The following is a 23843-nucleotide window of genomic DNA, read 5'->3' on the forward strand; positions in this document are numbered from 1 at the left end:
AGTATTTTATAATACTGTATTTGTAGTAGATACTTTTGAAATTAAGATAATTTCCCTGTATCACATAATGACCACTTCAAAAAATGTTTTTATACCTTTGCCCCTCTTACTTCTAAAGTTCTGTATCTCTATCAGGACAGCAAAGAAAAAAATGAATACTCTTTACTCTTCAGAGTGTGGCAGTATCTTAGGAGTGTCTTGTGTACTCTAGGACCTATAATTGCAATGGAGAAAATTGGTTGTTAGATTCATTGTAGCACTATGAATTGAGCTAATTACTATTTTCAATGTAGGCTCCACAATGCTAATAAGACAAGTGAAACATCCATTTATTCATTCAGTGTGTGTTTACTGACCAGTGACCACTTTGGAACCAAATAAAGAATCAGAGGAAAAGGAGATTTTTAATTGAGTAGGTCACTGTTAAATAAAATAATGAGAATTATAAAAATCCAAATTCAGAATGATCATCATATCTAATGATTTTTTTCTCATAAAATGTTTAAACAATAATTGAGTGGTGAATTTTTAAGAAAGTGAAATTGAAAAAAAAGATGCTAATCAACTAATTAAACTTTTCTCTTATGCATCTACCTCATCAACTATGTGATTCTAATTTCTATCCCCAAAACTTGCAAATTATCAACCGTCTTATCTCACCATAAAATTTATGAGAGCAGATACTCTCTTTTTCATCAGTGTATCCCAAGTTGTGGCACATGGAAAACACACAACAAATATCAGTGGAGATAATACATGTATGAATAAAATTAGTCTCAACCATGAACAATAAAACCTAATAGCAAAAGTGCCTATGTATACCTCTATGAGAAATACAACATAAAGAAATCCAAAGAAAGTTAAGGCAATATTAATCAGGAATAGTGATAATAGCAGTACTCCTATAATCATTTTTGCATACCAGGTATTCTGAGCACTTGATATTTATTCAAATCAATCCTTACAATATCCCTCTAAGGTAGATGATATTATCTCTATTTTGTTCTAGATGAAAAAACTGAGGGATAGAGATATTGAGAAAATTTCTGTAAGTTACTGTGCCAACTCATGGTCAATCTGATATTTGAACCCAGTTTGGTTTCAGGGTCTTCTCTTCACCAAAAGAAAAAAATAAAATTACTTAACACTTCATAGAAAGAGAAATGAATTCTGGAAGGGGTACTACTAGAAGTCTTATGATTTATAACATTGGATATTAGCTGATGAGAATGAATGATCTGCAGGAAGTGGGCACTAGAACAATTTAAATATATTCAGTTTGCCTTTTTATGGGAATAGAGGATGGAGGACATATTAGTGAGAGACCTAACAGGTTACTTTTGTTCTTCTACATCTGCTCTATTCCTGCGATGGTTTACTGGTATGCCCTGAAGGATGTTGACAGCCATTTAATGCAATGATGATGTAACTACTTCTTTATAATGTTTAAAGTACAACAGTGTAGTAGATAAAACAATACATTGAAAGTAATGGAATGAATCAGTTTTTAAGTTTTATAATCTGTTCTCTTATCTTAAAAATGAGTGTGATATTTGAATGGGGATTGTAGAATGCAAAAATACAATTTTTTTATCTCCCAATGTTTGAAAGTCACTGAGAGATGGATAACATGATGGAACATTAAAAGTCATATCTAATTGGTTATACATGACAGTAGACTGCATTTTTGACACATTATACATAAATGGAGTATAATTCCTCATTTTTCTGGTTGTACATGATATAGAATCACACCAGTCATGTAGTCATACGAATACACGGAGTAATAATGTCAGATTCATTCTACTGTCCTTCCTACCCCTGTACCTCTCCCCTCTCTTCATTCCTTTCTACCTAATCCAAAGTAACTCTATTCTTCCACAGATAACCCCCTTATTGTGAATTAGCACTCACATATCTGAGAAAATATTTGACCTTTGGTTTTTTGGGATTGGTTTATTTCACTTGGCATGATATTCTCCAGCTCCATCCATTTACTGGCAAATGACAAAATAGAAAAGAAAAAAAAAAAAAAAGACTCATGATGAACAGCAAAAAAAAAGTGAGTTTGATATACTTTATATCACTAATATTCTGGCAATATGTATAATATATACTAATACATAAAATATTAGATATTTTACTAATATTAGTGTATAATAGCACTAATGTGAGCACTACTATTTAGTGAAAATGTACAATATGTACTAATTTGAAGTCATGTGTACATATGCAAATATGTACAGAACAAGAACAAAATCATGAGACTTAAGCTCCCCCTAAATAATAAGCTTTTGAGAGAATTCATACCTGGTGACTTTCTTCCCTTCTTTCTCCCTAGTGCTTTGTACATAGGAGTCTTTTAACAGCCATTTTATGAAAGAAAAAAAGCAATAAGTAAAAAGTGAATGGAAACTAAAAAAAAAAAAAAAAAGTCATATCTGTCACTTGGCATCATAAGAAAGAGAGAAGGAATCATGTGACATATAGGCAGTGAGGTTCAAGAAAAGTTGAAGAGTGAACATTTGGATTCCTTTCATCTCTCACCCATTAGAAGAAATACTAAATACCTCTGCGTTAGAGAAGAGTGGGCAAGAGCTTAACACTTAGTCCTTATTACTAGTCAAAGTGTTCATATTTATCTTTTATTGATTATGAAAATAATATGAATCCAGAAGTAAAGATTTATCAGTGAATTTTATGATTTTTGCTTTTATACCTGACTAGGCTTAATTTCTAAGTTGGTAGCTGCCCCTCTGTAGGAAGGAGATAGTAGCTAAAAGAGAAGTACCATCTCCTTCTCAAGACTCCTTCCAATATATCAAGCATTGCTCCTTTGTATCTCTGCTTGAAAAAACTGATGAAAAAGTCACCTGTTGCCAAAGGTTTTGAGATGCAGCTGAAAACAAAACAAAAAAAGCAGGACCAGAGTTTCAAGATGGTGGACTAGAGGGCGGCTGCATTTCATGTTGCTCCAGGACACAGGATTCAAAAGAGGAGATAGTGAGATACTTGGGACCAACTCAAAGCCGCCGGGTGAGTCTCTCCCGATGGGGAGGCGTCCCCGATGGGGCGGTAGCCCCAGAACGCAGGGAACTTTGTGAAGTAGAGTTGCTCGGTGAGACGCCCCTCCCCCCACTGGAGCGGTAAACATGGACAACTGGGATGATCGTAGAGGAGGCGGCTCAGCACAGCGCTTGGACTCGGAGCAACCACTGGGGCTCCGGGCGGCTGCCTGAGGAGGAGCTGTGTGGCGAGCTGTTTAGACTCAGAGCCATCGCTTCTGAACACCGGAGGGTTGCCCGGAGGAAGAGGAGAAGCACGGTGGGTTGCTTGGTCCAGGAGTGACTGCATCAGAGCCACAGGCGGTTGCCAGAGGAGGAGGCGAGTGGTGAGTTGATTGGACTCAAAGCGACCGCTCCTGAACACCGGTGGCCTGCCTGGAGGAGGAGCACGGTGGGTCCCTTGGTCTCCGAGCAACCACTCCTGAACACCCGGGGGGCTACCCTGAGGAGGAGGAGGAACAGGGTGGGTCATTTGGACTCGGAGTGACTGCCTAGGGCTACGGGTGGTTGGCGGGAGGAGGAGACGCGAAGTGAGTTGCTTGGACTCCTAGTGACTACGTCGGAAACCGGGCGGCTGTCCGGAGGAGGAGGTGTGTGGTGGGTCTCTGGGTTTCGGAGCTATTGTACAGGGCTCCAGGTGGCGGCTCAGAGGATGGGCCGCATAGCCAGGTGATTAGGTGCAGAGCAGGGTCCCAGGACCTAGGCGGCTTCTGACTGGAAGAGCCACACCGAGACACGCCTAGGGGCGGAGCGAAGTTTCCAGGACTGCGGGCAGATTCTCTGAGGAGAGGCAGCCTAAGGAGACTGGTCTGCGAAGGGTGAGGCTCCCAGCCCCAGGAGGTAGGTCCAGGCCCCTGGGAATGTTGCAGAGGAAGGCAGCCCAGCCCAGGCGGTAGTTGCAGATTGAGGGGAACCTCTAGGAGGGGCGCTGACCAGCGAGACCTCCCCCCTGGGTGAGTCTTCCCCGCTGGGTGAGGTTTTCCCACAAGGTCGGTAAAACCAGAGACACAGGAACAAACAGGCCATGCCTCAGCCCGCAGCCTAGTTCCCCTTTGGATGAGCATTGGTCAACCAGTGGAGGCACCTCTGCCCACTATCAGGGAATATACCCCACCTGAGGGTCACCACCCCTAGAGAGGCAGCTTCCTTGTGGAGCACTGCATTATCAACTTCCTCCAAGACTGCAGGCTACTGAAGGATAAGAGGGGATATACTAGCAATCTTCAGGGACATTATAAGTCAATAGAGGAAATCTGCAATATCTTAATGACCCAATGATTCCTGAACAATATGAGAAAACAAGGGAAGAAAATGCCCCAAACAAATCTAGATGTTACATCAATAAAATCCAATGACAGCATGGCAGAAATGTCAGAAAGGGAGTTCAGAATGTACATAATTAAAATGATCAGGGAAGCAAACGGTGAGATGAAAGAGCAAATGGAGGCAATGAATGATGAGATGAAAGAGCAAATGCAGGCATTGAATGATAGCACCAATCGACAGTTAAAAGAGCAAATTCAGGAAGCAAAAGATCATTTCAATAAAGAGTTAGAGATACTGAAAAAAAAAAACAAACTGAAATCCTTGAAATGAAGGAAACAATAAACCAAATTAAGAACTCCATAGAAAGCACAACCAATAGGATAGAACACCTGGAAGACAGAACCTCAGATATTGGAGACAAAATATTTAACCTTGAAAACAAAGTTGAACAAACAGAGAAGATGGTAAGAAATCATGAACAGAATCTCCAAGAACTATGGGATATCATGAAAAGGGCAAATTTGAGAATTATTGGGATTGAGGAAGGCTTAGAGAAACAAACCAAAGGAAGGAACAATCTATTCAATGATAATAATATCAGAAAATTTCCCAAATCTGAAGAATGAAATGGAAAATCAAGTTCAAGAGGCTTATAGGACTCCAAATACACAAAATTACAACAGACCCACACCAAGGCATATTATAATGAAAATACCGAACATACAAAATAAAGACAGAATTTAAAGGCTGTGAGAGAAAAGAATCAAATTACATCCAGGGGGAAACCAATATAGATATCAGCAGATTTTTCAATCCAGACCCTAAAAGCTAGAAGGGCCTGGAACAACATTTTTCAAGCTCTGAAAGAAAATGGATGCCAACCAAGAATCTTATACCCAACAAAACTTACCTTCAAATTTGATGATGAAATAAAATCATTCCATGATAAACAAAAGCTAAAAGAATTTACAAAAAGAAAGCCAGCATTATAGAACATTCTCAGCAAAATATTCCATGAGGGAGAGATGAAAAACAAAGAAGCAAATCAGCAAAGGGAGGAATTATCCTAAAGGAACTGTCAAATAAAGGAGGAACCAAGTTGTGTCAAAAAAATAAATAAATAAATAAATTTAAAAAATGAACCAAATGACCGGGAATACAAATCATATCTCAATAATAACCCTGAATGTTAATGGCCTGAATTCATCAATCAAAAGACATAGACTGGCAGATTGGATTAAAAAGAAAGATCCAACAATATGTTGCCTGCAAGAGACTCACCTCATAGAAAGAGATACCTATAGACTAAAGGTGAAAGGATGGGGAAAAACATACCATGCACATGGACTCAGCAAAAAAGCTGGAGTATCCATCCTCATTTCAGATAATGTGGACTTCAGGCCAAAGTTGGTCAGAAGGGATAAAGAAGGACATTTCATCCTGCTTAAGGGAAGCATAAATCAGCAAGATATAACAATCATAAACATCTATGCCCCAAAGAGTGGCTCATCCATGTATGTCAAACAAATCTTTCTCAATTTTAGAAACCAAATAGACCATAACACAATAATACTAGGTGACTTTAACATGCCTCTCTCACCACTGGACTGATCTTCCAAACAAAAAATGAACAAAGAAACCATAGATCTCAATAACACAATCAATAATTTAGACGTAACAGACATTTATAGAATATACCATCCAACCAAGAGGGAATACACTTTCTTCTCAGAGCACATGGATCCTTCTCTAAAATAGACCATATATTATGCCACAAAGCTAATGTTAGCAAATACAAGAAGATAGAGACATTACCTTGTATTCTATCAGATCATAATGGATTGAAGTTAGAAATAAATGAAAGAGTAAAAAACAGAAACTACTCCAACACCTGGAGATTAAACAATATGCTATTATATGATGAATGGATAACAGAAGATATTAGGAAGGAAATTAAAAAATTCTTAGAGGTAAATGAGAACAAAGAAACATCATATCAAAATCTCTGGGTCACTATGAAAGCAGTACTTAGAGGAAAATTTATTTCACGGAGCGCATTTAATAAAAGAAGTAAAACTCAACAAATAAACGACCTAACACTACAGCTCAAAGCCATAGAAAAAGAAGAACAGACCAACACCAAAAGTAGTAGAAAACAAGAAATAGTTAAACTCAGAGTTGAAATCAACGAAATTGAAATAAAAGAAACAATACAAAAAATTGACAAAATAAATAGTTGGTTCTTCGAAAAAATAAACAAAATTGATAAACCATTAGCCACACTAACAAAGAGAAGATGAGAGAAAACCCAAATCACTAAAATTTGGAATGAACAAGGAAATATCACAACACACCCGACTGAAATACAAAACATAATTAGAAGCTATTTTGAAAATCTATACTCCAACAAAATAGAAAATTTCGAAGATATCAACAGGTTTCTAGAGACATATGAATTGCCTAAACTGAACGAGGAGGACATACACAATTTAAATAGACCAATTTCAAGTAATGAAATAGATGAAGTCATCAAAAGCCTACCAACAAGGAAAAGTCCAGGACTAGATGGGTTTTCAGTCGAGTTCTGCAAAACCTTTAAAGAACAGCTCATTCCAATACTCCTCAAACTATTCCATAAAATAGAAGAGGAGGGAACCCTCCCAAACTCATTCTATGAAGCCAATATCACCCTGATACCTAAACCAGACAGAGACACATTGAGGAAAGAAAATTTCAGACCAATATCCTTAATGAACATCGACGCAAAAATTCTAAACAAAATTTTAGCATATCACATACAAAAACATATTAAAAAGATAGTGCACCATGATCAAGTGGGTTTCATCCCAGGGATGCAAGGTTGGTTCAACATCAGGAAATCAATAAATGTAATTCACCATATCAATAGACTTAAAGTCAAGAATCACATGATTATTTTGACAGATGCAGAAAAAGCATTTGATAAAATACAGCACCCCTTCATGCTCAAAACACTAGAAAAAATAGGGATAGTGGGAACATTCCTTAACATTGTAAAGGCCATCTATGCTAAGCCCACGGCTAATATCATTCTAAATGGTGAAAAACTGAAAGCATTCCCCCTAAAAACTGGAACAAGGCAGGGATGCCCTCTTTCAACACTTCTTTTCAATATTGTCCTTGAAACTCTAGCCAGAGCAATTAGACAGACCAAAGAAATTAAAGGGATATGAATAGGAAAAGAACTCAAACTATCCCTATTTGCTGATGATATGATTATATACTTAGAGGAACCAGAAAATTCCACTAGAAAACTTTTAGATCTCATAAGTGAATTCAGTAAAGTAGCGGAATATAAGATCAATGCACATAAATCTAAGGCCTTTTTATACATAAGTGATGAATCTTCAGAAAGAGAAATTAGGAAAACTACCCCACTCACAATAGCCTCGAAAAAAATAAAATACTTGGGAATCAATCTCACAAAAGAGGTGAAAGACCTCTACAATGAGAACTACAGAACGCTAACGAAAGAAATTAAAGAAAACCTCAGAAGATGGAAAGATCTCCCATGTTCTTGGATAGGAAGAATTAATATTGTCAAAATGGCCATACTACCAAAAGTGCTATATAGATTCAATGCAATTCCAATTAAAATCCCAATGATGTACCTTGCAGAAATAGAGCAAGAAATTATGAAATTCATCTGGAAGAATAAAAAACCCAGAATAGCTAAAGCAATCCTCAGTAGAAAGAGTGAAGCAGGGGGTATTGCAATACCAGATCTTCAACTCTACTACAAAGCAATAGTAACAAAAATGGCATGGTATTGGTACCAAAATAGAAAGGTGGATCAATGGTACAAAACAGAGGACACGGACACAAACCCAAATAAATACAATTTCTCATACTTGACAAAGGGGCCAAAAATATTCAATGGAGAAAAGATAGCCTCTTCAACAAATGGTGCTGGGAGAATTGGAAATCCATATGCAACAGAATGAAACTAAACCCATATATCTCACCATGCACAAAACTAAACTCAAAATGGATTAAGGACCTCGGAATTAGACCAGAGACCGTGCATCTTATAGAAGAAAAAGTAGGTCCAGAGCTTCAACTTGTTGGCTTAGGACCAGACTTCCTCAACAGGACTCCCATAGCACAAGAAATAAAAGCAAGAATCAATAACTGGGATAGATTCAAACTAAAAAGCTTTCTCTCAGCAAAGGAAACTCTCAGCAATGCGAAGAAAGAGCCTATAGAGTGGGAGAAAATCTTTGCCAATCATACTTCTGATAGAGCACTAATCTCCAGAATCTATAAAGAACTCAAAAAACTCTACACCAAGAATGCAAATAATCCAATCAACAAATGGGCTAAGGAAATGAATAGACACTTCACAGAAGATCTACAAGCAATCAACAAACATATGGAAAAATGTTCAACATCTCTAGTAATAAGAGAAATGCAAATCAAAACCACCCTAAGATCCCATCTCACCCTATTAGAATGGCGATTATCAAGAATATAAGCAACAACAGGTGTTGGCAAGGATGTGGGGAGAAAGGTACACTCATACATTGCTGGTGGGGCTGCAAATTAGTCCAGCCACTCTGGAAAGCAGTGTGGAGACTCCTTAGAAAACTTGGAATGGAACCACCATTTGACCCAGCTATCCCACTCCTGGGCCTATACCCAAAGGACTTAAAATCAGCATATTACAGAGATACAGCCACATCAATGTTCATAGCTGCTCAGTTCACAATAGCCAGATTGTGGAACCAACCTAGATGTCCTTTAATTGATGAATGGATAAAGAAACTGTGGTATATATATATATATACAATGGAATATTACTCAGCCATAAAGAATGATAAAATTATGGCATTTGCAGGCAAATGAATGAAATTGGAGAATATCATGCTAAGTGAGATAAGCCAATCTCAAAAAAACAAAGGACGAATGATATCGCTAAGAAGTGGATGATGATGACACATAATGGGGGGTGGGAGGGATTAGTGTTAGGGTTAGAGTTAGGGTTAGGGAAGGGGACAAGAATGGAGGAAGGAAGGACTGTATAGAGGGAAAAGAGGGGTGGGAGGGGTGGGGGGGAATGGAAAAAATAACAATGAATCAAACAGCATTACCCTATGTAAATTTATGATTACACAAATGGTATGCCTTTACGCCATGTACAAACAGAGAAACAACATGTATCCCATTTGTTTTCAATAAAATTAAAAAAAAAAAGCAGGACCATACTGCACTCTAGACCAAAGATGTATTCCCTATTTCCCTTGTTAAATCAAATAGATTTACCAAATTTCCATAATCAGTTATATTTAGGACAATATTGACAGAGATTCAGATTGTCCATATGGTCAGATCACTTTTGCAGGCTTCCTTTGGCAGGAGTCATGTGGATAATCAGAATTCTGCCTGTTCTTTGAAGCCCTGCACTGAATTATCCTTCCTCCTAATACAGTCCCACAGGCATTGCATGAGTGAGACTAACAGGACTAACCTAGTCATGCCATCTCTTGGTTATTTCGGCTACCACAAGACACAGGGGTCTCCCAGGTCATTTTCATCCCACTGTCTCACATACTTTATGTCAGAGATAACAATGCTTTCTAACACAGTCCATCCTGTTTTTGGAAACTCTTCTCATTGACACTCTGGGATGTATGGCACATGCTTAGTCATCAGTACATACCTGTCTATTCTGAACCAATTCTTCAATTCTCCCTTCATCTTCTTTGAACTGAACTCTATCTAGTTCTTCAATTCTTCTCAGGCCTTTTCAGAAGTGGATTTTCTTTTGCTCCATTATTCAGAACCACTGGGCCTAGCATTGGATAAGACCTACTGTGGTTCAGATATAATTTGTCTCCAGTGATCCTGGCCACTGGGTCCCCAGTATGGTGGTGTTGAAGTGATGGGACTGGTAAAAGGTGGGAATGAGTGGGAGGTGATTAGACCATGAAGGCACCACCCTCAGGAATGGATTCATGCTGCCTTTAGGGAGCTAACCTTTCTCTGTGGACTAGATTGGTTCTGCAGAAACTGTGTTATAAAGCAAAACCACACCATGCATTGCTCTCTTCTGTACACAGCTATTTCCTCTTCTGCCTCCAAAGTGAGGTGATGAAGCTAGGAGGCTGCTCAGCAGAGTGGGTGCCATGCTGTATTTTTTTCTAATTCACATACTCCAATGTATGCTTTATAAATCTTAAAATATTTGATTCCTTAATGCCTTGACAGTATTGACAAATAGGAACTGCTCAATTCTAATTTACTGAATGAATAAATGATTCAAAAGATATCAGCAAATATTTATTGAATGAGGCAATGCTTTCAGTCTCACTAGTCCTAGTCACTCAGAACCAGTTTTCTAGACTCCACTATTTAATATTAATTGGAAGAAATCTCTGAGTTAGTTTAGGGTGATAACACCTGAGCCATAAAGAAGTGGAGGTGAGAGTTGGGAAATCCCCTTATTTACATTGCCTTCTCAGAAAGATTCAAGACGTATGTTCCCCAAAGTAAATCAAATAAATACATAGCAAGATAATCATGCTAGCACTCCAGTCTCAGTGGTTTCTGGAGGTTTTCTTCTTTTGTTATTCACCCCTCTTTCCATAAATATTTGCTCTTGAAAATTTTTGTTTTAGTGACAGAATCATGAATAGACAATACTCCATTAAAACAGGTACCCCTCAAAAATTTTTTCAGCCATTCTCAGGTATTGAGGTATGATTAATAAGCTGTATCTATCTATCTATCTATTTGAATGTACATATATATATTTGGAGTATGCAATGTTTATTTTGTCCCTTAATCCAGCTAATTAATGCATCTATATCACTTTACATATTTACATTTTTTATGGTGAGAAAATATAAGATCTACTCTTTTAGCCCATTTTAATTGCCCAGTACAATAATAACTATTGTCACCATACTGTACATTTGATCTCCAGAACTTACATGTGTTATAACTGAAGTATTTTACCCTCTGATCAAATTTTCTCCATTTCTCCCATGTCTTCAGCCCCTGGCAATTGTTACTGCTTTTAGGAGTTCCACTTCTTTAGATTTCACATGTGATATCGTGTAGTGTTTTACTTTCCTTGTCTGGTTCATTGCCCTTAGTGTGATAATCTCAACCTTTGCAAATGGAAAGGTTTACTTCTTTTTTTTTTTTAAGGTTGAATAACATTTCATTGTGTGTGTATGTGTGTGCACATGTGTGTATATATCAATTTTTTTCTTCCTTCATCTTTTGATAAGTCTAAGCTGATTCCATGTCTTAATTATTATGAACAATGCTAAAGTGAACATTGTAGTGTGTATATCTGAGATAGTAATTTCATTTCCTTTGGATAGATACTAAACAGTGGGATTAAAGGATCTTGTGGTAGTTCTATTGTAAAGTTTTTGAAGAACTTTCATACTAACTTTTTAAGTTGGCCATACCAATTTAAAATTCCATTAGTAGTGTACAAAGTGTGTTTTCATTCACAGAGTGATTTATTTATTGCTAGTCTCTATGATTTTTTTTTGTTTTATTTTCAGCCAAATTCTCAAAGGACACTGAACCAAAAGAGACTGTCTGTACCTTTGTCCTAATAATCCTATAACCCGTGGAAGAATGCTTTTGTTTGTTTGTTTGTTTCAACTTTCTCTCAGATGGACATTCACTTCCTAAAGATTTCTGACTTGACCTGAAACTTCTTTGTATTCTGATGCTTGCAAAACCTGGTATCCAAGGCAGAGCAAGACTTCTGCAATGTGACTATCCCTAAATCACACCTTTTCTGAAATTTGAGTATTTCACTTCTAGGGGGATTTGTGTTGCTGAAATGACTGCAAAAATATTTTTTCCTCTATATGGTTTTATTCAACAGATTTGATCAGCATTTTATTTTTTCTTATTTTCCTTTCTTGTTTCCATTAGGCTCAGGAAAGTTAAGGGAAAAAAAAGTTTCTTTGGATATTAGTCCCTTTCCTGTTCCAAAATGTGCTAGAGTACCACTGTTTGACATTTCAGAGAGCCAGTATTCCTTTTCCTTTCTGTTTGCTTTTAGAACCAGACATTTTATCTTCTGCTTTTGTTCTATCCTGTGGGGTACTTTTACTCTAAGCAATTCAAAGCCAATACTTTGTGGGTCTGCAGAGAAGCATTTGCCATTCCAATTCACCTCCTGTGTTAGGCACCATCATCCTTGACAGAGCCAAAACTATACCTGCTTGAAATTCCTTTATATATTGTTTTCCTACCAATCACCATTTAATGGCTCTCATTTTCTTTGAACACTCCCTTGGTAATACAGTTTCACAATATCATATGGTGCAGTCCTTTTACTTTATAGACAATGGTTATTGTACTACTATAGTACTATCTATTTCACTGTCATTGCAACTTCTCTGCTAATGTCTGAATTAAACTATGATGCTGTATTCAATTTCCCTACTTTACTAACTTTAAGCTGAACTCCACATTAACAAAATGTAGCTGCATAACCTTTAAGAGGTAGTTCCAAAATATTTCTTATTAATGCCTGCCTAAGTGGAATTTTAGGAAGAGGGGTCTGTCTTGTTTCACATACTTGATTTTCTTCTGGAATTTTATTTGTTTTGCTTCTGAAACCTCAGGCTGCTTCTTCTATTAGATTCAGTTAAGTTCCTTGTCCCTATGCCCAAAACAACTAAAATACACTCCCATTTTCTGGTCCCATTTAAAAAAATAATGTTCATTAGGTTATGAATGACTCCTTCTCTTCCCTACCGCACCCTCCCTTCCTTTCTTCCTTTCTTCCTTCCTTCCTTTCTTCCTTCCTTCTCTCTCTCTCTCTTTCTCCTTCTTCCTTCCTTCCTTCCTTCCTTCCTTCCTTCCTTCCCCTCTCTCTCTCTCTCTCTCTCTCTCTCTCTCTCTCTCTCTCTCTATTAAGACAGGCCTTACAGTTTTCAACTTAGGCAAATAATTGTTGTTCTCCATCACCAAATTCTTGTTCCTCTGTTATTATTTTTCTATTTTTTTTTTGTTTTCTGACTATAATATAAATTTTTCCCTCTGTGAAAAGATTCTTAATTATTTACACATATCTAATGCCTAGAACAGAGTGTTTTAGGCATATGCATCAATAATTTCTTTCTTAGCCTATAGGTTTATAATAATTTCATGAAATATTTACTTAATCTAAACTAACAAGATAATTTGTTTTCCACACAATAAAGTCCTAGTGCTGTTTATCTTTCTGTAGATAAAATCAACCACCCTTTCTTGACTTAGCTACAGTTTGTGTCATTGAAATTAATATCCTATAGAAAAAGTTATAGTGAAATCAAGATAGGCTAAAATAGAGATCTACTTCCTCAAGTTCTAGGATTAATAAATATAACATTTTCTCAGCACAATATTCATTAATGACTAACACTGGGCTTAATTCATTTGGTTTAGTATTTATTGAGGTTGTTAATTTTTTTCAACTTCTTTATAGAAGAAAAATGTTGATAATTACAGTATATATCTTACTGTTAAAATAAATGTTATTTCCAAAGAATTTATGCTGTGAAAGTCATTTTATGAAAATCTTTGAGGTGTTAATACATTTTCAAATTCTGCTGAAATATTAGGAAAGACTATTTCAACCCTGGCCTGTGGGGGGGGGGGGAAATTACATTTGTACCTATTTAGGTTGAAATACACAAAAATAATGCTGAGTTTGTGCATCATGTCATGTAATGTCTTTGTTTTTAACATATGAGACTATGCCAATGGTTAGAATGTGTTGGAATATGTAAAACATTGTGAAGCTCATGATCACATAGATACCAGAGATTATCACTTACAGCTACCTACTTCTGCATTCAAGTACAATTGGAAAAATTCTATAAAATATATTACTCTCTCTATACATGTACTTTTCCACTTTGCTGATAATTGAACCTCTGAGAAGTAAAATTGCACTCTTCATAAGTGGGATTGATTTGAATCCAACTCTGGTCACACAACACATGATCTGTGAGGGAACATTGGATGCTTTGTAAAAGCTAGCTGTATGTTTAGTGCCCTAAAGCCTAAGCTTTAGTGACTATAATAGAAATGCTATTTTATTAATTGTTGTCTTTTAAGAAATCAGCCTAAATGTTGCCTTAATTAGATCACTATCTTTAAAGGAATATAACTTTCTGTTACCCACTATTTTGAGATCCCTGAATAAGTATAATAATCTTACATGTAAGACCTACATTCTCTAGAAATTTACTCCAATATATATAAAAGTGGTTACCTTGAGCTTTTTAAATTTCAACATGCCATTTTTATCCCTATTCTCAGAATAGCTTTATCCTATCCCTAACCATTATTTATATTTTACATATCATATGCTTCCTTTACTATTTTTTGTATTATTTATCAAAATATTTTATGATTTCATGGGAAGACTGGCTTAAGTATTTGACTATAAAGAAAAAGTTCAAGTTATTATTAATTTTGTACAAATAAGAGATAGATATTGTGCTGGAGGAGTGAGCTCAGCCTAAACTTAATTACAGTGAATGCTTCCTCCAGAAAAGAAAACCAAGAAAAAGGAGAAAAAAATTTTAGAAGATGATTATGGTACAAAAAAGGAAATTAAAAATATTCTCTAACTTTTGCATCAAAAAATTCATTAACTTTCCCATTTCTCCATAATGAAAAGTTATCATTCAGTAGTAATTGGGCCTCTGGAAAGGTGGAGCCATTATGGGTATCTAAAAGTATAAATTATTTCAAAAATTATAAATTTGGTTTAGTGAAAATCACATTAATACATCAAGATTTTTCTTTCCCAATTAAGTTCTGTTCACTATATTACAAGTATTATGTTAGACCTGTTGTAAGAATGCTAGATAATTATTTTAAACTGACTTTGCTTGAAGTTCTGAGGCTAAGGGATAGTAGTCTAAATTAGCCAATTAATAAGTAACTTATTAGTCAGTTATCACTAGAGCAGTTCTGGTGATTAGAAGAGATTTGTGGGAATCTGCCTTATCCTTATCCTTATCTTATCCAGCACACCAGCTGGGACATGGAGGTTCACTATAGAGAGAGCAGCAGAATATCATTATAGAAGCGCATGATGACTTCACTGAAGATGGGAGTTGTTTGGCTTGTGTTCTCGGGAGTGTAGATATGTGCTTGGTCTCAAGCTCTCCAGTGTTTTTATTTTTAAGCAGATGCTCTCCTGAATCAAGATTGTGCCAAGTTTTGCATAATGTTTTATGTTATTTATCAGTACAACAATATGAAATATTCAATAAGGTGTTGTCACTGTGGTCCACATAAAAGATTAAATAGGCCCTACCAGTTCCTTTTCTCAAGAAGAAAACATGATATTCACAGAGAAAAAAGGAACACAATCAGGCATTCAGATACCATTCAGATTAAAATATCATATCCATTGTATTCCATATCATGAAGCTATTTTTCTTTTGTTCTTCAGCAGAAAAAAACTATAAAGCATTCAATAAATTTTTATGTTGACAAGATATTTTTAATAAAATTTTTAAGAGTAGAAAAATATTTCACAACATTTATCAAAAAGTAAACTATGCTGAAAATAGGAAACCTATTATAAGTTAAAGCTTTGTGATAAAATAGTGATTTTCAGTAAATTTATTTTTCAATCAGAGAATTTAAATCATTATATTAAAAATATCAAAATACAAATACAAAGCTACAGAATTCAATGAAATTTTTTTAAAAACTTGAAAATTTTCTGAACCTCCAGATGGGTGAAAATCACATTAATAGATGTTAAACATTTTATTAGAGAACAACCAAAATAGATTATAGATCTCAACATCAATTTTTTCTTTTTTATCTCTTAGTACTGTATCAGAAAACAATTGGTCATTTGGGCAATGATTTGTCAAGACTCCTGGAATTTGCTTTTCCATTGCAAGTTAGAAAGTCTCCCACCCTATCTTGGCAAATTGAGACTGTTCTTGTTCAGCATGTGATGTCCACCCAAAGCTTCCTTTGCTCTGGCTTAATCTATAATCCATGACTCAGGATACTCTAAAATACATCAATTGAATTATTTTCTTTCAGGTAGCACCATCTTTGCCTTTATTTAAGCGTCAACTCAAGCAACAACTACCACCAAAACCTGAGCAAACATTGGTCATCATGTCTTATTAGCTCAGTTTACTTTTCATAGAAGCCCAACTCTGCTCCATCCTTTAATATAGCCATGGCTATGGATTATTGGTTTTTCAATTATTTCGACTTCTTAGAGTCTCTCATTCTCTTCCATGAGAATTGAGAAAAATTTTGTGTTCACAGGTGTTGTGTATAAATATTCTTCATTTAGAAAGTACACCTCAGAGGGAAAAATAAAAGTGAATCTGTTGATTCATGAATTTTACATTTTGACCTACTAAAAATGAAAAAGCTAAAGAGTTGATTATTTAAAAATAGAAAAGGATGTATATTGAATAGGTCAAGCAGTAGTTTAAAAGCCTGAAGAGAGTTAAATAAAAGAGAAAATTAATCTCTATTGCCACATGAAGGAATTAGGGAGCTGAGTTCAGAAAACACATGAATAACACATTTGTAGGGGGACGGCCATCAAATATTTGAAGACGTACGATGAATGTCCCCAAAAGGACAAGGGGTATAAAAAGTCCTCACTAATTGGGGTTCTGCCTCCTACATAGAAAATATAGGAATGATTGGATTTATTGAAGCAGAGCTTGGAGGACATGTTGCAGAAAGAACAACTGCATGGGGTAAGATGTTAGATCAGGCAGTCTGATTCTGATCTTCAATCAGCTTCTGTTTGGAGATGCCCATCCTGCAAGTTTCTTAGGGACAAGGTCACATCTGTTTCATGTTAGAAACTATTTTCAGCCTCAGATTACAAATAACTTTAGGGAAATAGTCTATAAGCTATTACCTTTTGTTTGCCCATTGTGACTATTGCATTGTTCTGAATATATTAAAGACAATAAATATTTCATGGACTAATTGGTACATGAAAATCTGAAATGTCTGTCCTTAAAACCGCAGCCAGTAGGGCTTCACAGCATATTCAGCCTTATCTCAGCAGATGTTTGGTCTTGAAGTGATGTGATCTGTCTAATCTGGCACCTTGGCACAGAAAGACATTTTCTTCTCCAGGTGGCAGTGCCTTGAAATAATCACAAATGACTGTTTCCCAGCAACGGAGGGGAGCCTCCTGCTGCATAGTCATTTCCTAAGTTTTTCCTAGAAAAGGAAATTTTAAAATAACAATCAATGAATAGTAACACTGATTGTTGAGCTTATTATTTCCATTCTTTGCCCTTCCTGATCATGCATCATCAATTTAGAAATGATGGAAGGAAACTTACTCAATAAGATTTTCAAACAAATATATGCCATACAAGTATGTAGGCACATATGCAGTAGCTATGAATCCTAGCAAAATCTCATCTAAAATAGGTGAAACAATAGATTATCCAATGTCATATGCAAGAATTCTAATGAAGTTTAATTTGCTGTATCTATCAACCATAGAATTTTTTACTTTTATCATTGACAAATAATTTGGCCATCTGAATAAAGCTACCCCAGAAAATTTAGTCTATAAAATTCAGTCTGTATTTAACTATACACATTTAATGAAATAGCAATTTCCAAATGCAAGAATCCCTTTTACCATGTATAAAGTTGTAGAATTCCCTTATTTAAGTCAGTGAAACTGATCAGTTTGTGATTATTCAATATGGAGAAATCATTGAAAATAGTAGGAAAGTATTTATCTAACTAAGAATGGCAGTATGATAGAGAGAGATAGAACTTCCATCTAGAAAGCAGTGATTAAAAACACCAGCTCCTGAGTCAAACCAGCTGATTTTGCATCTCTGACACTAATTCTTATTGTATGACTTTGGGCAAATTATTTAACAATTCTAAAGGATCATTTCTTCATCTTTAGTTGATTTTGAAGATAACACCTAATTCTAGGATTCTATTAATGAATTAATATGCATAAGTTGCTTAGATCGGAACTTGGTAAAATAATTTTTAGGGTACCTTTTCAACTTACACATACAATTTATATTTGCATACTTACTAATAAACTAATATTTGCTTCAACCAAAAGTTTACTTAGAAGAAACCTGGACAATTTTTATCATTGGAATGGTAGGACACTTTCTTCTACATGCTCTTTCTTATAGTTAATAAATAAATGATAGTAAAACATTACATGGTTAATATTTATGCAATGCATTATTTTACATTGTGATTGATGGTAATAATAATAATAATAGATCTATCAATTGCAGCAGAGAAAACATAATAGGATTGCACTGTGTGGTTCAATTTCATATATAGAGTATTAAGTTACATTTTTTGTACATCCTTAAGGGCAACAGCTTTCTAGAGAATAACTTTTCTAAAGGGCATAATGGAAACAGAGGATGCAAAGCTTTTAAAACGTAAGAGGCAGGCAGATATCCTGCTTTTGATTTGAGCAACTAATGATGAATCAATGAAGGTGAAATAAAAAGAGAGCTTATAACCTGAGGGAATAATTATCCTCTGCATTTCTATAAAAAGATACATAGTGCTAATGTCCACTCAGCCTTTCTTCACATCACAGAGCTCTGGGATTAGATCATGCCTATAGAAAAAGAAAGGATGTCTTTTTTCCTGTTACTGTGTTAAATCTACTGAAAACTTCTGAAACTAACACTCCTATCAGACAATGCAGTCTTTTCTGCCTGCTGAGAAAGGACACACTGGGCAAAGAGCAAATGTGGTGATGACTGTGCAGAGCTCAATGAAGCTTTCCTTCTGGAGGAAATTTGAATATTGGAAGAGATTTCACAAATAAAGTTCCTGAAACATTTCCATTGATAGACTTTCTTTGTCCCTATTCCTTGTGCTTTTACATGCTCTGAGAGGAAGTAAAGTAGCAGTGACAGATTTGGAGCTTTATAAGATGTACAAGTGTGGGGAATTTAGATGCCCTTTAAAAATTAAACTGCAACCTTGCCCCTCTCAGTTTTGTTATTCTTGTAGGTTTTGTATGTCATAGGCAATTATTAACTCCAAATAAAATTTGCCGCAATCTCATAAGCTAGCAATCAAATACATATACTTAGGTTGAAGCAAGGTGCGCTCTCCTTTCATTGTGATCAACACCAGAATTTCTGTGATCGAGAACCAATATGTTACTATTTAAAGAGTTTCTTAAAGGAAAAAGAGGTAAGAATCATAGAACCTCCAAACTAAAGAAATCTCTATATATTCTAATGTCTGAAAATTGGCAATTTTTTTTTTTTTGTCTTTTTAAGAATACAGATTTTTTTCTAAGTATTTAAAGTACACATTAAATTCGAAGTTGGGATACAATGAATTTAACAGATATTAACTGATCCTGTCTTACATACTTCAACATATTAGAGGCTATTTGTCATGGAAAATAGCAATTGAATAAACTGTTCTCTGAGCTTGAAACACTGAAAGAGAAAAAAGCAAAACCAATAAAACAATGTTGGAAGTGGTAAGTGCTTTTGTTCAAGTTTTTCAAAATATGTGTTCTCAGTTATATAAAAGAAAAAGGAATAAGAATTTCACCTGGTGGATGAGGGAACCACAGATAATTTCAATGAGGAGGTAACAATTGAAATGGAGCTTACAAAAGTGGGTGGGATTCAATAGATGGATATTGTCAAGAACACTATCCCGAATAGAGAAATGCATGTTGAATACTACTAAAACAAGAAATTTGGACCTATGTTTGTGGTATTCTGTGAAGTCTGTAGAAATAAGTTGCCTATGGAAAAGAGGGGCAGGAGATAAACACATTTAAAAAGATTTCACTTCACAATTGTGAGAGATATTTGATTTTTTTTGTTTTTGTTTTTGGTACTGGAGATTAAACTCTGGGGTACTTGGCCACTGAGCCACATCCCCAACCCTACTCTGTATTTTATTTAGACACAGGGTCTCACTGAGTTGCTTAGTACCTCACTGTTGCTGAGGGATGAATTTTAACTCATGATCCTCCTGCCTCAGCCTCCCAAGCTTCTGGTATTACAGGTCTGGGCCACCGTGCCTGGCAAGATAGCTGATTTGGGTGATAAGCAATTATTCTTCTAAGCCTCAGAATCACTGAAGACTTTAAATCAAATTAGGGTAGCATGAGGAGAGAAAGGTTTTGGGAGGATATATCTGTGGCTATTGGAATTGGTACACCAAGAGATATGTACTTCAATGAGACGTGAAAGTGAAGCTGTTAAGGACAGAGGACACCAGAAAAATACCCTGGAAGTAGAATCTGTTATCAACTCCATTTTTGTTCATTTGATTTTTTTGTAAATTTTCCCCTTGAATAATTCCAAATCTTCCCTGCTCCTCTTTTGTATTTGTGTGTTTCAGGTTATATCACCCCTTTCTTCTGTAAGAGAAAGATGATGAAGGCCATTAGAATAATTTTCTGACAAGTAAAGGAATATGACTGAAATAGGAAGTGCTACAAGTATTTAAGTTTCTATTTAGACTTTATTCCTTCTTCCAAAAATATCTATATGGGCCAAGTACTTTCCAAATCATTAGTAATATGGGAGTGCATAAAATAAAGTTACTTGACCTCAAACCAAACCTAATTACCACATATTTCAATACCAGGCTGAACTCAATATATTTCAAGGGAGTGATAATTATCTCTATTCTCTATAAAGGTTATTACTTCTAACTGGCTGTATTTTTAAGCTGTTTTTAAGAATGAGTATGATAAGAGTTTGTTGACAATGTCAGCTTTTGTTATCAAATTAATAGTATCTTGACAAAATGTTTTTTTTCAAAATAATTCTTTGACATAATGTGTACATAATTGGAATTATGTTTTCCTTTGAAAATTTAATAAAACTTTCTGGTAAATCGTAACTATTTTTAAATCACCAAATAGTTTTTATATGGTGTCTACTCATTTTTGTTAACTTTGATATGCCATGTTTGTCTAGGTATTCTTTTCATTGCACCTAATTTTAAAATGTTTTGCCAAAAGTTGCTCATACTATTCTCATAATCTCTATTGCACCTATATCTGTACTTAATTTTATATTACTTATGTTGCTTACTTGTTCTTTTTCTCTTTTCTCATGGTATTTCAAAACATCTTGAAATTTATAAATGCTCTTAAGAATAATCTTTTGGCTAAGTTTATCCTCCTTATTGCATGTTAACCTGCTATCCAATAAATTTTTATTATAAAAGTTTTGTATATTGGATGTCATTATTTTCTTCTATATTTCCCTACTTTTTCTAGCCTATTTTTCTGAATGCTAATATTTATTTCAAATTTGATTATTTTTAAATATATAAAATCTCTAATTTATATGTTTTACCAGTGTCCTGTAATATGGAATATTTTATTATCAATCAAGTCTACAGATTTTCTTATATTCAAAATTACTACTTCTTTAATTCACAGATATTTGGAATCAATATCAAACATATATAGTCATGCTAGGGTTTTTTGGTTTCTATCTGTCAGCTATACTTATATGTATCTATAGTATCCTTGTAATCTTATTATGCAATACTGACATTTCTGCATCAAAAAGTGGGATCTGTTTTATCTCTTCGAGCCTGAGTAGTCATACAACTTCCTTGACCAATAGAAAGTGGCAGAAACAATGCTGAAATAAAGTCATAAAAAATACTACAGCTTCTTCCTCTCCCTCTCCTCCTCTTCCTCACCCTCATCTTCTCCTTATCTTTCTCCTCCTCCATCTTCTTCTCTCCAAACGATTGGTTTTTCAGCCCTACCGGTTTGTTTCCAGAAAGTTCTGATCACATGAAGACATGTGAGATGCTGCATTTCTAGCTATATCTAGTTCCCTAGATAGCACCAACCATTAGATTTGGGAGTGAATAAATATTTAATATTTTTAGTCACCGGACTTTATAGAGTTTTCTGGTGAAGCCCTAGATCTTTTGGAGCTGAGATAAATCATTTTCATTGTATCCCTGCCTGAAATCTTTGCCCACAGCAACAGCTACCTGGTAGCACATTATACTATGTCTATTAGGTCAGAATCACAATCACGCATTGGCTTGTTTCAAGCTTTACCTAATTTTTCATATTTTGAGAGAAATATATTGTAGCATCTCCCAATATTCTGCATATTTACTATTTTTTCTTATAATTGTAGTGTGTGTATGTGTGTTGAAACTTTTTTGCTGAATATACACTATCATTTGTTGAGTCTTCTGATGAATTGAGCTATTATCAATAGAAAACAGCCCTTATTATATCTGGTAATGTTAGCTGACTTTGTATTTTGCTTGAAATTAATGTAAGCATACCAATGCTATGATTTGGATATGCTTTGTCTCCCAAAGGCTCATGTACTTAAAGATTGATTTGCAGTGTGAGGACATTGAGAGGTCAAGGAAACTTTAAGAGGTGGAGATCAGTAAGAGGTTAAGTAGGAGGCCACTGAGAAGCATTGCTTTCAGTAAGTAAGTTCTCACAAGAACAACTTGTTAGAAAGTGATGTCAACCCATGTTCTTGGCCCCTTTTGCGCATGGCAGATCTTCATTTATTTCTCAACTATTTTGTGATGCAAACAAGAGGAACTTGACTAGGATGCTGGAATCATGCTATTGAATCTCTAGTACTGTGAGTTAAATAAATCTCATTTCTAAAAATGAGGTATCTAGCCTCAGGAATTCTGTAATAGTGAAGAAAAACAGACTAACATAACCATCTTTCTTTATAGTATTATTTACTTGGTATTTCCTCACTCTTTTACTCCATTTGTACACTTACATTTTTATTATGTTTCCCAAGAGCAATATCAAGTTAGATTTGAAAATTCATAAACTGTGACATTTTCTTAGACTGAAGAAAGACATTATTTCCACTTGTCATTATTACTGAGTGATGCAGATTAATTTTTAAGACCTTTTTGGTTATTTGTGTTTATAGTACTCTTTTCCTTCTCCTTTGTTTTCTTTTAAAGACATTATTGATTTTATTTCATTTTCCCTTCTCCTAAATTCCTATTACCTTATAATATTTCATGTGGGATGAATAGCTTTCCACCTTCCTTAAGGATTTGCCTGGAGAGGAATATTAAATACAAATTCAATTTTGTTTGTCTGAATGTTTTCCCTTATTTCTCTAATTCTTGAAATATTTTCTCAGCATGTGTGTACTTTCTATTTTTCTCAATATTTTGAGGATATTTCCCTGGTCTTCAGATATCTTCATAGTTATTGAGAGCTTATTAAGAAGTTAGGTGCTGAATAATGGTCTTTGGAGAATTATCTACCTTTTCTCTCTGTATTATTCAAAAGTATCTTGTTACCTTTGGTATATGTAATTTCACTTTTAAAGTCATAAGGTGTAGATTTTAAAGACATTTATATAGTGAAACCATTCTAACATAAATGTTAGTAGTTTGAGAACACATCACTGCATTGAACCATTCATGTTATTCACTGAACCATTCATTTTTAATATGCTGCTGACATTC

This window comes from Sciurus carolinensis, chromosome 10, assembly GCF_902686445.1.
Source record: "Sciurus carolinensis chromosome 10, mSciCar1.2, whole genome shotgun sequence".
Lineage (NCBI taxonomy): Eukaryota > Metazoa > Chordata > Mammalia > Rodentia > Sciuridae > Sciurus > Sciurus carolinensis.